Source organism: Carlito syrichta, unplaced genomic scaffold, assembly GCF_000164805.1.
Source record: "Carlito syrichta isolate Samal-C Ts95f unplaced genomic scaffold, Tarsius_syrichta-2.0.1 Scaffold305469, whole genome shotgun sequence".
NCBI classification, from domain to species: domain Eukaryota; kingdom Metazoa; phylum Chordata; class Mammalia; order Primates; family Tarsiidae; genus Carlito; species Carlito syrichta.
This window is the reverse complement of record NW_007249565.1, coordinates 187,944-200,063: the sequence shown is the minus strand read 5'-3', so window position 1 is coordinate 200,063 and position 12,120 is coordinate 187,944.

Genomic DNA, 12,120 nt, shown 5'->3' with positions numbered 1-12,120 from the left:
ACACTGAAAGCTTTAAGAGCAGAGTCATGTGTGGTGTATTCAGGAGGGGGAAAGGGGCCAAGAACAGCAAGTTTCACGTGGTTGTAATTCCACTCTTTGGTCCAGGAAGAATGACTGTTTCCATATTATTTAGAAATAAAATCGTTGCTGGAGACGATATAGCCAAAGGTTGTAAGATGATGTCTCACACAAGACAAACTTGAAATGTGGACAGGAAGACTTAAAAATGATGAACTACTGTGGTGGTAGAGGTGAAAAAGGAGGAGAACGATTGACTAAATTATTCAATTTCCCATTTGTAATCCACAATTCCTTTTACTCAGGGCCCAGTTGGGTCTCCGAGTGCCTCCATGAAGTCTTTTCTGAGCCACTCAACATACAGTGTTGGCCAAGCATGGTGGCTCACATCTGCAATCCCAGCACATAGAGAGGCTGAGGTGGGAGGATCCCTTCGGGCCAGGAGTTGGAGATCAGCCTGGACAACAGAGTGAGACCTGGCCTCTACAATAAATAAAAAAATTAGCCGGGTGTGAGGCACATGCTTGTCATCCCAGGTACTCAGGAAGCTGAGGCAGAAGGATTGATTGCCTGAACCCAGGAGGTAGAGCCTACAGTGAGCTGTGATCATTCCAGTGCCTTCCAGCATGGGGAGCAGAGCGAGATCTCAGGAAAGAAAGGAAAAGAAGGGGAAAAAAGGAAGGGAGGGAGGGAGGAGGGAGAGAGGGAGGGAGGGAAGGAAGAAGAGAAAGAAAAGAAAATGCAATGTCACCTGACTCCTCTGACTCCAGACACTTAAAGAACTTCTGCTTCTGACTGAGCATTTAGTATGTTGCATTAGATCCTGCATTAATTTTTGAGAGGGATGTGGCTCTCTCTGCCTCTTTCACTAATCAGCTGTGATGCTTTAAGGACAGCAGCTGCATCTTGTCTATTTTTTAATTATAGAAGAAGGGAAGAATGGCATTGCTACATGAGGAACATGTAATGTAGATTCACACAGAGCACTACTCAAATATTGTTCTCCTATATAGTTGTCTAATTTTGAGCAAATGAGAAAGATAAATAACACTTGTAGGTTGCCTACTATGCATCTGTGCCCAATATCACCTAGGCAACTGGGGCCTCAAGCCATTATGTAGAGACTGAGTATAATTTCTCTAACTCCAATCCTGGCCAGGGAATAGGATGTCATTTACATGTTGGAAATATGAGTTCACACTGAGAGGTCCATCATAGAAGCAGCATGTTAGGGCTAGGCGTGGTGGCTCACACCTCAAAGTGTAATCCCAGCACTTTGGGAGGCCAAGGTGGGAGGATTTCTTGAGACCAAGAGTTAGAGACCAGCCTGAGCAACACAGCAAGACCTCATCTTTCCAAAAAATAGAAAAATTAGCCGAGCATGGTGGTGCATGTTGGTAGTCCCAGGCACTCAGGAGACTGAGGCAGGAGGATCACTTGTGCCCAGAAGTTCAAGGCTGCGGTGAGCCATGATCATGCCACCACACATTGAGTTGCCCTCTGTGGCTCATCACCTAATCAATTGCTTATGCTCCTAACATGTTTCTTGAATGCACGGATACATGAAGAAAGGATATAGCGCATCCTTGCTGGAATCTTGGACACTGTCTCCTGACTTCTGCCTTCAAATTCCTTTTCCCAGATTGTAGGTTTAGGAGTTCATGCATTTCTTAATTGCCTGTCAGGAACACAAATGTTTAACTTCATGCTCTTACACGCTCTGTTGATTGAGACTTAGGAAGAAGTGACAAAAAGCATCTCAGAGAGAGCAGGGTCTGAAAGTTTGCTCCACTCTGGTTGCAATGAGTGTTTCTTCAGCAGGTGTTATCTGGCAGGTCATTGGTAAATAGATGAAGGATGTCCATCAAGTTTAAAAGTTGTGTTGGTCCATGTACAGTTTTTTTCAATATGTGGATATTTTGAGACAACTCATCTCACAATGAAAGAGTAAGAACAGAAGTAAAAATGGAAAAATCGATAGAAGGGATTTTCTTCAGTGCAAGTGGTGGCTGATTTAATGGTTCTGAAACTGTAGGCTTTCTGCTATGTCATCCTAACAGGAGAAGACATTTGGACAGATAAAGAACCACGAAGACCTTTCCTTCTGAATTAAAACAATGGATGCATGGAGAAGGCTGCATCTTGGATCAGACTTCAGTTCTGATCATTGTGTTCTCTTTTAGAAGCAAGTGATCTCCAAAGACCCACATAACTTAGAAGGAGGCTTAAGACCCATACTTAAGGCTATGGAAGTTGACCATCCCATGGGATGCTGATGTCAATCAAAGTTTAACTATGCACTCTGTTGTTAATTGGTATTCTTGTTTTTACGAAGATTCTGATGAGAGACTTTCATAAGTTTTGAGTCATCTCCTTAAACCTGATTTTCCTCATAAGTTTTGTGATTTTTTTAATGAGCAATTTTGTGGAACGTGAGGTTTTGGGGGAAACACATGGAGTGTCCTAGGAGAAATGTTACGGGTACTGTAAGATAGACATCAGAAGATCCCAGAGCTGGTGTCCTCTGTGGGGTTCCATATGGTTAGGATCCCTCCCAAGGACTTCCCCAATTGGCGACTAGGAACACCATGCCAGACAGAGAATGTGAGACCAGACCATGGAAGCAGCAGCAATAATGGCGTTAGAATTCCATGTGAGACCAATGGCTGAAGATGACGTAAGTAGAGAATTCCAGGATCCAAGGGGAATTTACAAAGTGGCTTAGATGATACAGCTGTTGTGAACTGAATTACGTCACTCATTCCCCAAATTTATTTGGTGAAGCCCTAACCCTTAATGTGACTGTATTTGGAGACAGGGTCTTTAAGGAGCTAATTCAGGTGATTATAAGGAGATCGTAAGGGTAGACCCTGAACCCACAAAACCGTCATTCTGGTAAGCAAAAAAAGAGATGCCAGAGATATCTCTTTCTCAGCAGCACACAGAAGGAAGGTTATCAAAGGACAAAGGGAGGGGAGGCCATCTACAAACCAGCAAGAGGGCCCTCCCCAGAAACCAATCCTGAAGGTATCATTTAATTTCACTCTTTATTGAGGTATCATTTACATACTGCAATATGCCATAAATTCATGTCACACCGAGTGTTTACATGTGTCGATCCTCACATTGCCACCAAACAGAAGAGATGACGAATACTTGCGGCATCCCGGAAGCCTCGCTCACAACTCCTCCCAAAGGCTATGACCTACAATGGTCGTAGACCTCAATCATTCACCACTGATTAGTTTTTATCCTCATTTTGGGTCACACTTTTACAACGTAATTTTGTGTCTGTGACATTCAGCTGTGCTACTGCATATCATAGTAGCTTGCTCTTCAATCTTATAAAGGTTTCTATTTTGGACTATTATATATAAAGTCATATACAAAAATTATTTTGGCAGAAATGAATGTCTTTTAGTAAAAAAAAAACACTGCACACACACACATATAAAAACACATACACACAAACACACATATATACACACATACAATCAAGGGATTGAACTGCTGGATCATAGAGTATGGGCGCGTTTAGCTTTAACAGACACCACCAATATATTTTCAAACTTATTGCATAAATTTGTAATCTCATCCTCAGTGTATAAATGTTCCAGTTGATCCATATCCTTGGCAACATTTGCTATTATCAGTAAAATTTTAGTCATTTTGAAGGAGGCTAAAAAAGCATTTGGGGGCATAGAACAGTGGTTCATGCCTGTAATCCCAGCACCTTGGGAGGCCAAGGCACAATGATTGCTTGAGACTGGCAATTCAAGACCAGCCTGGGCAACATAGCAAGACCCTGTTGCTACAAAAAATATTAAAAACTAGCCAGGTGTAGTGGTATGCTCCTGTAGTCCCAGCTAATTGGGAGGCTGAGGTGGGAAGATCATTTGGGTCCAGGAGTTCAGTGCTTCAGTGAGCCATGATTGTATCACTGCATGCCAGCCTGGATAACAGAGCAAGAGCTCATTTCTTTTAAAAAATTCTTTGAAAGTTGAATGTTTAGCACATTTGATGAATTTCTTATGCATTATGATAGATACTGCATTTAATAGAATTCATATGTTTTCCTGGTCTGCCTACAATGACGATATTTTAAGAATATTTCAGGCAAATTTGTCAAAGGACACATTGGCCTTAGATTACTAAAAATATCCCATGATATTAAAATGTCATCCAAAAAGAGAAAGGTCCTTAGGACTGAAAAAAAAAATCTTAAGAGACTTTGACCTGTACTTGTGAAACACTATTTATGCGATATATTTGAATTTGAGGTCAATGTAGCATTATGTGAATTGATCACTTGCTAAGTCTTTAATATTCAAGCATGTACCACTCAGGGACAACACACAGTGTTTGTCACTTAGTAGACGCAAGTCCTGCAGAAAATGCGTTGAGTGAACTGCCTTCGGATTATTGCTTTTAGGCAGAGTGGTACACCTCTGCCATTGAAATGGATTTTGCATGAAATTGAGAGGGAGGGGTTAAATTAAAGCTCTCCAGTAAAAGGCAGTATTTTCCATTGTGTCTCCCCAAATGTCTTAGCAGATAAATACTAGCTGATTACCAATGAGTAGAGTTGCTCCCTGAGTGGCATTTTGAGGATTGATTCATATGTTTCAGAAAACCAAGCCAAATATCGTGAGACTGGCTTATGGAGAAAAAAAAAAATGTTCCCTGGCCAATTTTCCACCAGTTCCTAAGTTATTGTTGCCCCTCTGAATATGAGTTTTTCTATAAGTTGGTGAAGTTAAGACACTCATACCAGGGGCTTAGCTATACCCTATGTCCATAAAATAAGCCAATGCTACTGAACCCTGACTACACACCACATACAAGGCTGGGTGCAGGAAACAGATGACAAGGACATGGCTCAGATCTCCAGCAGCTGACACCCTGGGGCAGGTTGTAAACCAAGCGGTGTGACACCTGGCTGGCACATGGTAAGCACAGGGGTGTGCAGGGAAGATGGAAAGAAGCTGGAAAAATCTTTGCCTTGAGAATCAGAATCACAGTGATTTGAATCCTGACTCTGCTACTTCCAAGCTGAATGTCCTTAGACAAGTTATTTCGCCCTTTTAAAATTTATTTTTGCTTGCTTCAGAACGGTGGTGCTGATTCTTAGAGATGTTGCATATTGAGCCCCCCGGCACAGGGAAGCCACTTAATTCACAACTGTTCAAATTTTCACATCAGATGGGACAACAATCAGAGGCTTGCTGTCACTTGCACAGGGCACGACTTCTTCCCTTGTTGGAAATTGGGGGAACTTCACAACCACTAAATTCACTGACATTTTTATTTCACCACTGAGCTTTCCTGACTTTCCAGGAACTTGAATGCGAGTTTTGAAGGATGCCATAAACATGGGAACTTCTTAGGTAGCTTTCAAAAAAGAAGGGAAATGTAGGAAGCAGGAAAAAAAATTAAGAAGACACAGACTTTAAGCCATGGTCAGTTTCGGCTGTTGTCTGACATTGGTGAATTTCCTGACAATGTGTGACCCTTTCAGAAATGAGCGTTGTCTTATGAAATAGGTATTTCTGAAGCTGTATGCTGATAGGAAAACAGGGCCATCTGTCAACAGGGGCTGAGGTCATAAGAGATGTCAGATAAAGACTTGAAACCAGAATCGAAACCTACCTCTTTCCTAATTTTAGATTTGGAGTGTATTTCTTGTCTTCTAACCTGGTATTGTTTGGATCTGTGTGGTAGACTGAATGGGTGGGATGCTCCCCAATCCCACCCCAAGGTTGTCCATGCCCTAATCCCTGGAACTTGTGAACATGTGAGGTTACACGGAAAAGAGAAATGAAATTCAGGCTGCTAATCAGCTGACCTTACCATAGGATCATCCTGCATTGTATGAATATGTCCAACATCTTCGCAGAGGTGCTTAGAAATGGAAGAGAGAGACAGAAAAGAAATTAGAGGAGGAGGTGACTGCGGAAGGAAGACCAGAAAGATACAGCATTGCTGACTTTCAAGAAGTAGGTGGGCCATACGCAGGTGAATAGAGGCAGTGTCTAGAGATAAGAACAGGCAAGAATTGGGATTCTCCAGAGATTCTCCCAAGAGCCTCCAGAAAGGAATGCACTGCTGAGTTCCTTGACTACTACTGAGTGCTACTCATTTTATGCTTCTAACTCCGGAACGATATAAGGTCATCCACTGTGTTGTTTTAAGCCACTAATTTTTGTGGTGATTGGTTACAGCAGCCATCGGAAACAATCACAGACTGGGTCCTCAGAATGGAGCAAGATGTTGTAATTCATTGAACCTCCAACTGGTCTCAATTGTGAAATATTTATTGATCTGGAAATCATCCCAAAGTCTCGTCACTGGTTTCCCTAACAAAGCACCCAAACAACAAAATCACCCCCACATAGACTATTATTAATTCAAAACTATTTTAACAACCATGATTGATGTATAAAATGTGATTATTAATAATAGAAAAAGCTGTTGTTTGTTGCACATTTGCTATTTGTCAGGCCCGGTGTTTATCAGCGTGATTGCTCTTAGTCCTCAAAACAATTCTAGTATCCAGATACAATTTTTCTTTTTTTTACAGATAAAGGTTCTTATATGTACACATGATCATGAGAGAAATGAAAAAGGAGACACAAGTATGCCTAACTCTAAGTCTACATGCACTTTCAACCTTTATTTTATATTCTTTTTTTTTTTTGGAGACAGAGTTTCACTCTCTCACCAAGGCTGAGTGCAGTAGCATGATCACGCAACCTGGAACCCCTACACAATTACCACAGCCTCAAACTCTTAGGCTCAAGCAATCCTCCTGCCACAGCCTCTTGAGTAGCTAGGACTGCAGGCGTGCATCACTATGCCGGCAAATTTTTAAAATTTTTTGTAAAGACATGGTCTCACTTTAGTGCCCAGGTTGACCTTGAACTCCTGGCCTCCAGCGATCCTCCTGTCTCAGTCTCTGAATTTTCTGGTATTATAGGTATGCATTATCATGTCCAGCCACTCTTTAAAAAAGGTAATTATATCAATTTTCAAAAATGTTAAAGTCACAAAATATACTATTACATCTGAAGGTCAGATGCGGTGGCTCAAGCCTGTAATCCCAGCACTTTGGGAGGCCGAAGTGAGCGGATTGCCTGAGGCCTCAGGGTCGAGAACAGCCTGGGCAATTTGGTGAGACCTCATCGCTACAATAAAAAAAAAAAATTAGTCAGGCATGGTAGCAGACGCCTTTAGTTCCAGCTACTTAGAAGAGTAGGGCAGAAGGATCGCTGGAGCCCAGCAGGTTGATGCTAGGTGACCATGAGCATGCCACTGCATTCCACCCTGGGCAATGGAGTGAGACTCCAACTCAAAAAAAAAGTCGCCAAAAAAAAAAACAAGTTAATATTCAGATCCAGATATATATAAAACCTCCACAAAAAGCATCTCTTTTTTTGAAAGAAAAACAGATTATTTTTATGAGGCAAGATTACTGTAAAAATCTTGTGAAAACAAGCATCTCTAAATAAATTTAAAGCATTTTTTAAAATTTCCAAAATGTTCATTTACGCGGCAACTTCTGAGAAAAAAGGTATAATAATGCCTTTCTATAAATCAAGGTGCCAGTCAGGATTTGGGCATTGGGTACAAAGAATGCTTTGTAAACTATTTTTCATTTTGTTTTTTGAGTGGGAGTCTCACTCTGTCGCCCAGGCTGGAGTGCAGGGGTACACTCATGGCCACCCCAGCATCGACCAACTGGACTCCGGCAATCCTTCCGCCTCAGTTTTCCAAGTAGTCGGCTAATTTTTGATTTATTGTAGAGTCATGGTCTTGCCAAGGATCCCCGACTGGTCTCAAACCTGAGGGCATAGGCAATCCACTCTCCGCAGCCTCCCAAAGTGCTGGGATTACAGGCTGAGCCACCAAGCCCAGCCTATAAACTGTTAAGTGCGTTCTGTATGAATTTATTCCTTGCGAGTTATTCCTTGCGATTTTACACTAAAAGTAATAGCACACATTTCTGTACCCATTGGAACATTTAAAGGTCTTCAAAGTAAACTCTCTCACTAATTAATTAATTAAATTCCTAAAGACAGGCTAGGCGGGCATACATAGAGAATGGAGGCTTTGAGTTTAGTGCCCTTTGAAAACCTCTTACCAGAGGCAGCTATGTGCTGTTATTATGTGAAATACAGGACACCAAAGATGGATGAGATGTGGGTTCTTCCCAAGGAGCTCACCATCTATTGGGAACAACTGGAGCATAAATAATTCCAATATGAGGGGTAAATGATAGTATTAAATGACTGCCCGATACCACACAGAGAGATTCAACCTCAGTTTCCTGGCTTCTAATATGATCTCTCTCCTCTCCTCTCCTCTCCTCTCCTCTCCTCTCCTCTCCTCTCCTCTCCTCTTCTCTCCTCTCTTTTCCTATCCTATCCCTTCCCCTCCTTTCCCCTCCCTCTCTCTCTCCCCCTCTTTCTCTCCTCCTCCTCCTCCTCCTCCTTCTTACTCTTATTCTTATTCTCTCTCTCTTTCTCTCATACACACACACGCCCTTCAGGTCTTTCTTCTACCCTATCATCTTGCTCCCATGCACACAGAAGCAAGCAAGCATCATCTTCCCACAACTCTCCAGATGAAGGTCCACCTTGGGCAGGGGCGGATCTTGGTTCTTTCTTCAGTAGCCCCCAACTTGTATTGCCTACAATCATCATAAGCAATGATTCAGAAAATGATTGAGATGCAGCCGATGTGACCATCTCTCCCAGAATGTGTTGGGCAGTTAGCAGGCATTCTGAACAGATGAGCTGATGCTTCCATTCATGTACGCGGTAGAGAAATAACACCATTAATTACAATAGCTATCATCCATGATGTATTTATTATGCACAAATCATTCTTATAAATATTTTGCTTGAGTTCATTTTTATACTGTTGCTGTTGTCATTGAACAGATGAGGGAACTGAGGGAGAGGTTAAGTGATTTGCACGGGCACAAGTCAGACTGAGGAGCCTGGTCGGATTGCACACGTTTATGCGCCGTACCAATCCCCAACTTTGAGAATATGTAAGTAATCTGGTGAATTGCAATGTATATTCTGTGACCTGTGGGTGGGTCTCAAAGATCTTTCTGACATGTCAAGAATGCCTCCAATTCTTTGTTATTAAGGAGCTGCTGACCTATTATCAAATAATAAAGGGGAAAGAAGTGAGCTGTGAGGTGTATTTTCCCCCTCCTAATTGAACTGAGATCCCAAAAGTTAGAGACAGGGTTTAGACAGGGAGAGAGAACATTAGGAGATGTCACCAATACCTTATCTTAAGTAGACAGAGATCTGTTAGAGATCTGTGGAAATTTGGAGGGGCTGCCTGGGGCTGCTAGGAGGGGTCAACGCATAGACGGAGATTTTAAAGATTTGTAGCAACTAGACTAGCTCGGGGGAAGGTAGCTGAGCAGGAAGGGTATTTCACTGGAAGGAACAGCAGACATACATACAAGCAGTTCATTTTTTAAAAAAATATGTATTTTTTATTTTAAAGTTGTGGGGTACAGTTAAGGGTTAGGTATACAAATATTCATTGTGCAAATACCCTTGTTGATGAGATGTATCCCTCTTTCCCCAGACAGATATCGACCTCCGTTAATCCCACCTCCCTTCCCCTCCCTGTCCCCGCCCTCATAGTTTCCCGCCACTGTCAATTCTTTTCTTATAGTATTACGGTAGTTGCTCAAGGTCCACTTATGAGTGAGCACATGTGATGCTCAGATCTTTGTTTAGTTCAATGTTGCTAAAATATGAGGTCGGAAAAAGACAACGGGTGAAGACAAAGCTGGAGGAATAGTCACAGCCACATCATTGTATGGCAATTTTGCCTCAGGGAGCAGATAAGGAGAAAGTGGTAAAAGTTGAAGAAATAGGGCTTCCTCGGAGTTCACTGAGTCTGTGCTTAGCTTCGGAAATCAGTGCAAAAGTATTGCCTGGTCCCAGCTGGAATGTGGGAGTTGTATGCATTTAGTGTTTTAATACAACAGCAACTCAAGATATTGCACTGAAAGGTCTTTGCTGTTAGATCATATATATATATATACATATATATATATGTGTGTATATATATATATGTATATATTTCAAATCTGTTCCAAATTTTCTGCAATTTTTTACACATTGTTCTACAATAGGTTAGATAGTTAACACGGTCCTTGGAATTATATTTAATGGTTACTTTCTATAAGTCTGGCACTGTGATTGGTGTTTTGTAGATATGATTTCATTTATGCCTTGAGACAATCTTGTGATGTACGTATTATCTGAAGAACAATTTTAAAAAACAATTTTAAAGATCATAAAACTTAGACTTGAATGATGGTGAGTACAATTTTACAGACTTATTGGTTACTTAGATATTTTCTTTTCTTTTCTTTTCTTTTTTGAGTTGGAGTCTCACTCTGTCGCCCAGACTGGAGTGCAGTGGCCGCTCCCGGCCACCACAGCCTCAACCTGCTGGGCTCCAGCGGTTCTTCCGCCTCAGCCTTCCGAGTAGCCAGAATTACAGGCATGCGCTACCACGCCCGGCTGATTTTTTGATTTATTGTAGAGATGAGGTCTCGCTGCCCAGGCGGGTCTCGAACCCACGGGCTCAGGCAATCCACTCACCTCAGCCTCCCAAAGGCGCAGGATTACAGGTTGAGCCACCGAGCTCAGCTGATATTTTCTTTTTTAGACGTACCTACTAAGACTTTTATCTATTTTGCTAAGTTTTGTTAAAATTCATTTATTTTTTGTTCTTGTGATTTGTAGGAGCTTTAAAAAGTACATTCAGGTGAATGAACATAGCTCTTTGATTTATAGTTTTTTATAATGTCCAATGTATCAATTTTTAAAATTTATAGTGAGTGTCTTTTGTGCTCTTCAAGCAATCTTTGCCAACAGGGAAATTATGAAGATAATTCTATGTCTATGTTTTATGATAGAAAGCTTAGAGTTTTCCTTCTCACTTGTAAATCTATGACCCACCAACAAGGACCTTTTTCCAAACAAGGCCACATACAGAGGTTTGGGGTAGACATAACTTTTGAGGGACACACTATTCAACCCACTACAGAAGTTACATTTCATATTTTAAAATATATATACAGAGAGATATACAATGGCTCTGACATCATTTATTGAAAACATGGTCATTTTCCAATTGAATTCCACCTGCAACCTTGTTGAGAACCTACTGACTATACATTTGTGGGTCTATTTTTTCTCTTCCATTAATCTAATGGTCTCTTCTCTTTTTCTCCTCCTTTGATCTAATGGTCTATCCTTAATAAATATTCAATTTTAAAAATTATTTTATCTTTATAGTAAGTCTTTTCTTTTTAACTTTATTTTATTATACAGATGTAGGGTACAAGTCAAGATTAGGCACATATGTGCAGGTGAAGTCTGAGCCTCCAACTGGTCCTCCCTTCCCCTGGTTTTGTATCAGATACCCTTTGTGTTGTTACATGCCCCGCCCCTAACTCCTCTCTCTCCTGGCCATCCCTCCCTTGTGCTATTGTGATTAATCTTCTGGTCCCCAAGGAACACAAATTGTTCTATAGTAAGTCTAGAAATTGATCATGTAAGTCTTCCGTGTTCTTTCTTCTGCAGAAAAAATTAAAAATTGGCCAGGCGTGGTGGTACACACCTCTAGTCCAAGCTAAGTGTGTTAAGTGTGCCACTTATATATTTGCTTTCTAGTTGTTCAACCTATTATTTATTTCCCTATTTTTTTGTTTGTGACTCTTTTTTAGATTAATTAAGAACTTTTAGTATTGTTTGTTTCTTCTATTCACTTTTAACTTATACTTTTTATTACTTTTTGTAGTTGTACTTTGATTGTGATACACATTCTTACCTTACTGCAGTCTACCTTATATTAGCAACTTCTGACTTCCTGTATCACACAGGACCCTCACAAGAGTAATCCAGTTACTTTCTCCTATTGTCATCATATATTTTACTTCTATATAATGATAACACCCACAATACATTGTGTTGAGTTAAAGACTATAATATTTTGTACTTGGCCATATGCTCACCCCCTTTAATGTTTTCTACTTCCAGCTGCAATTTCATGTTT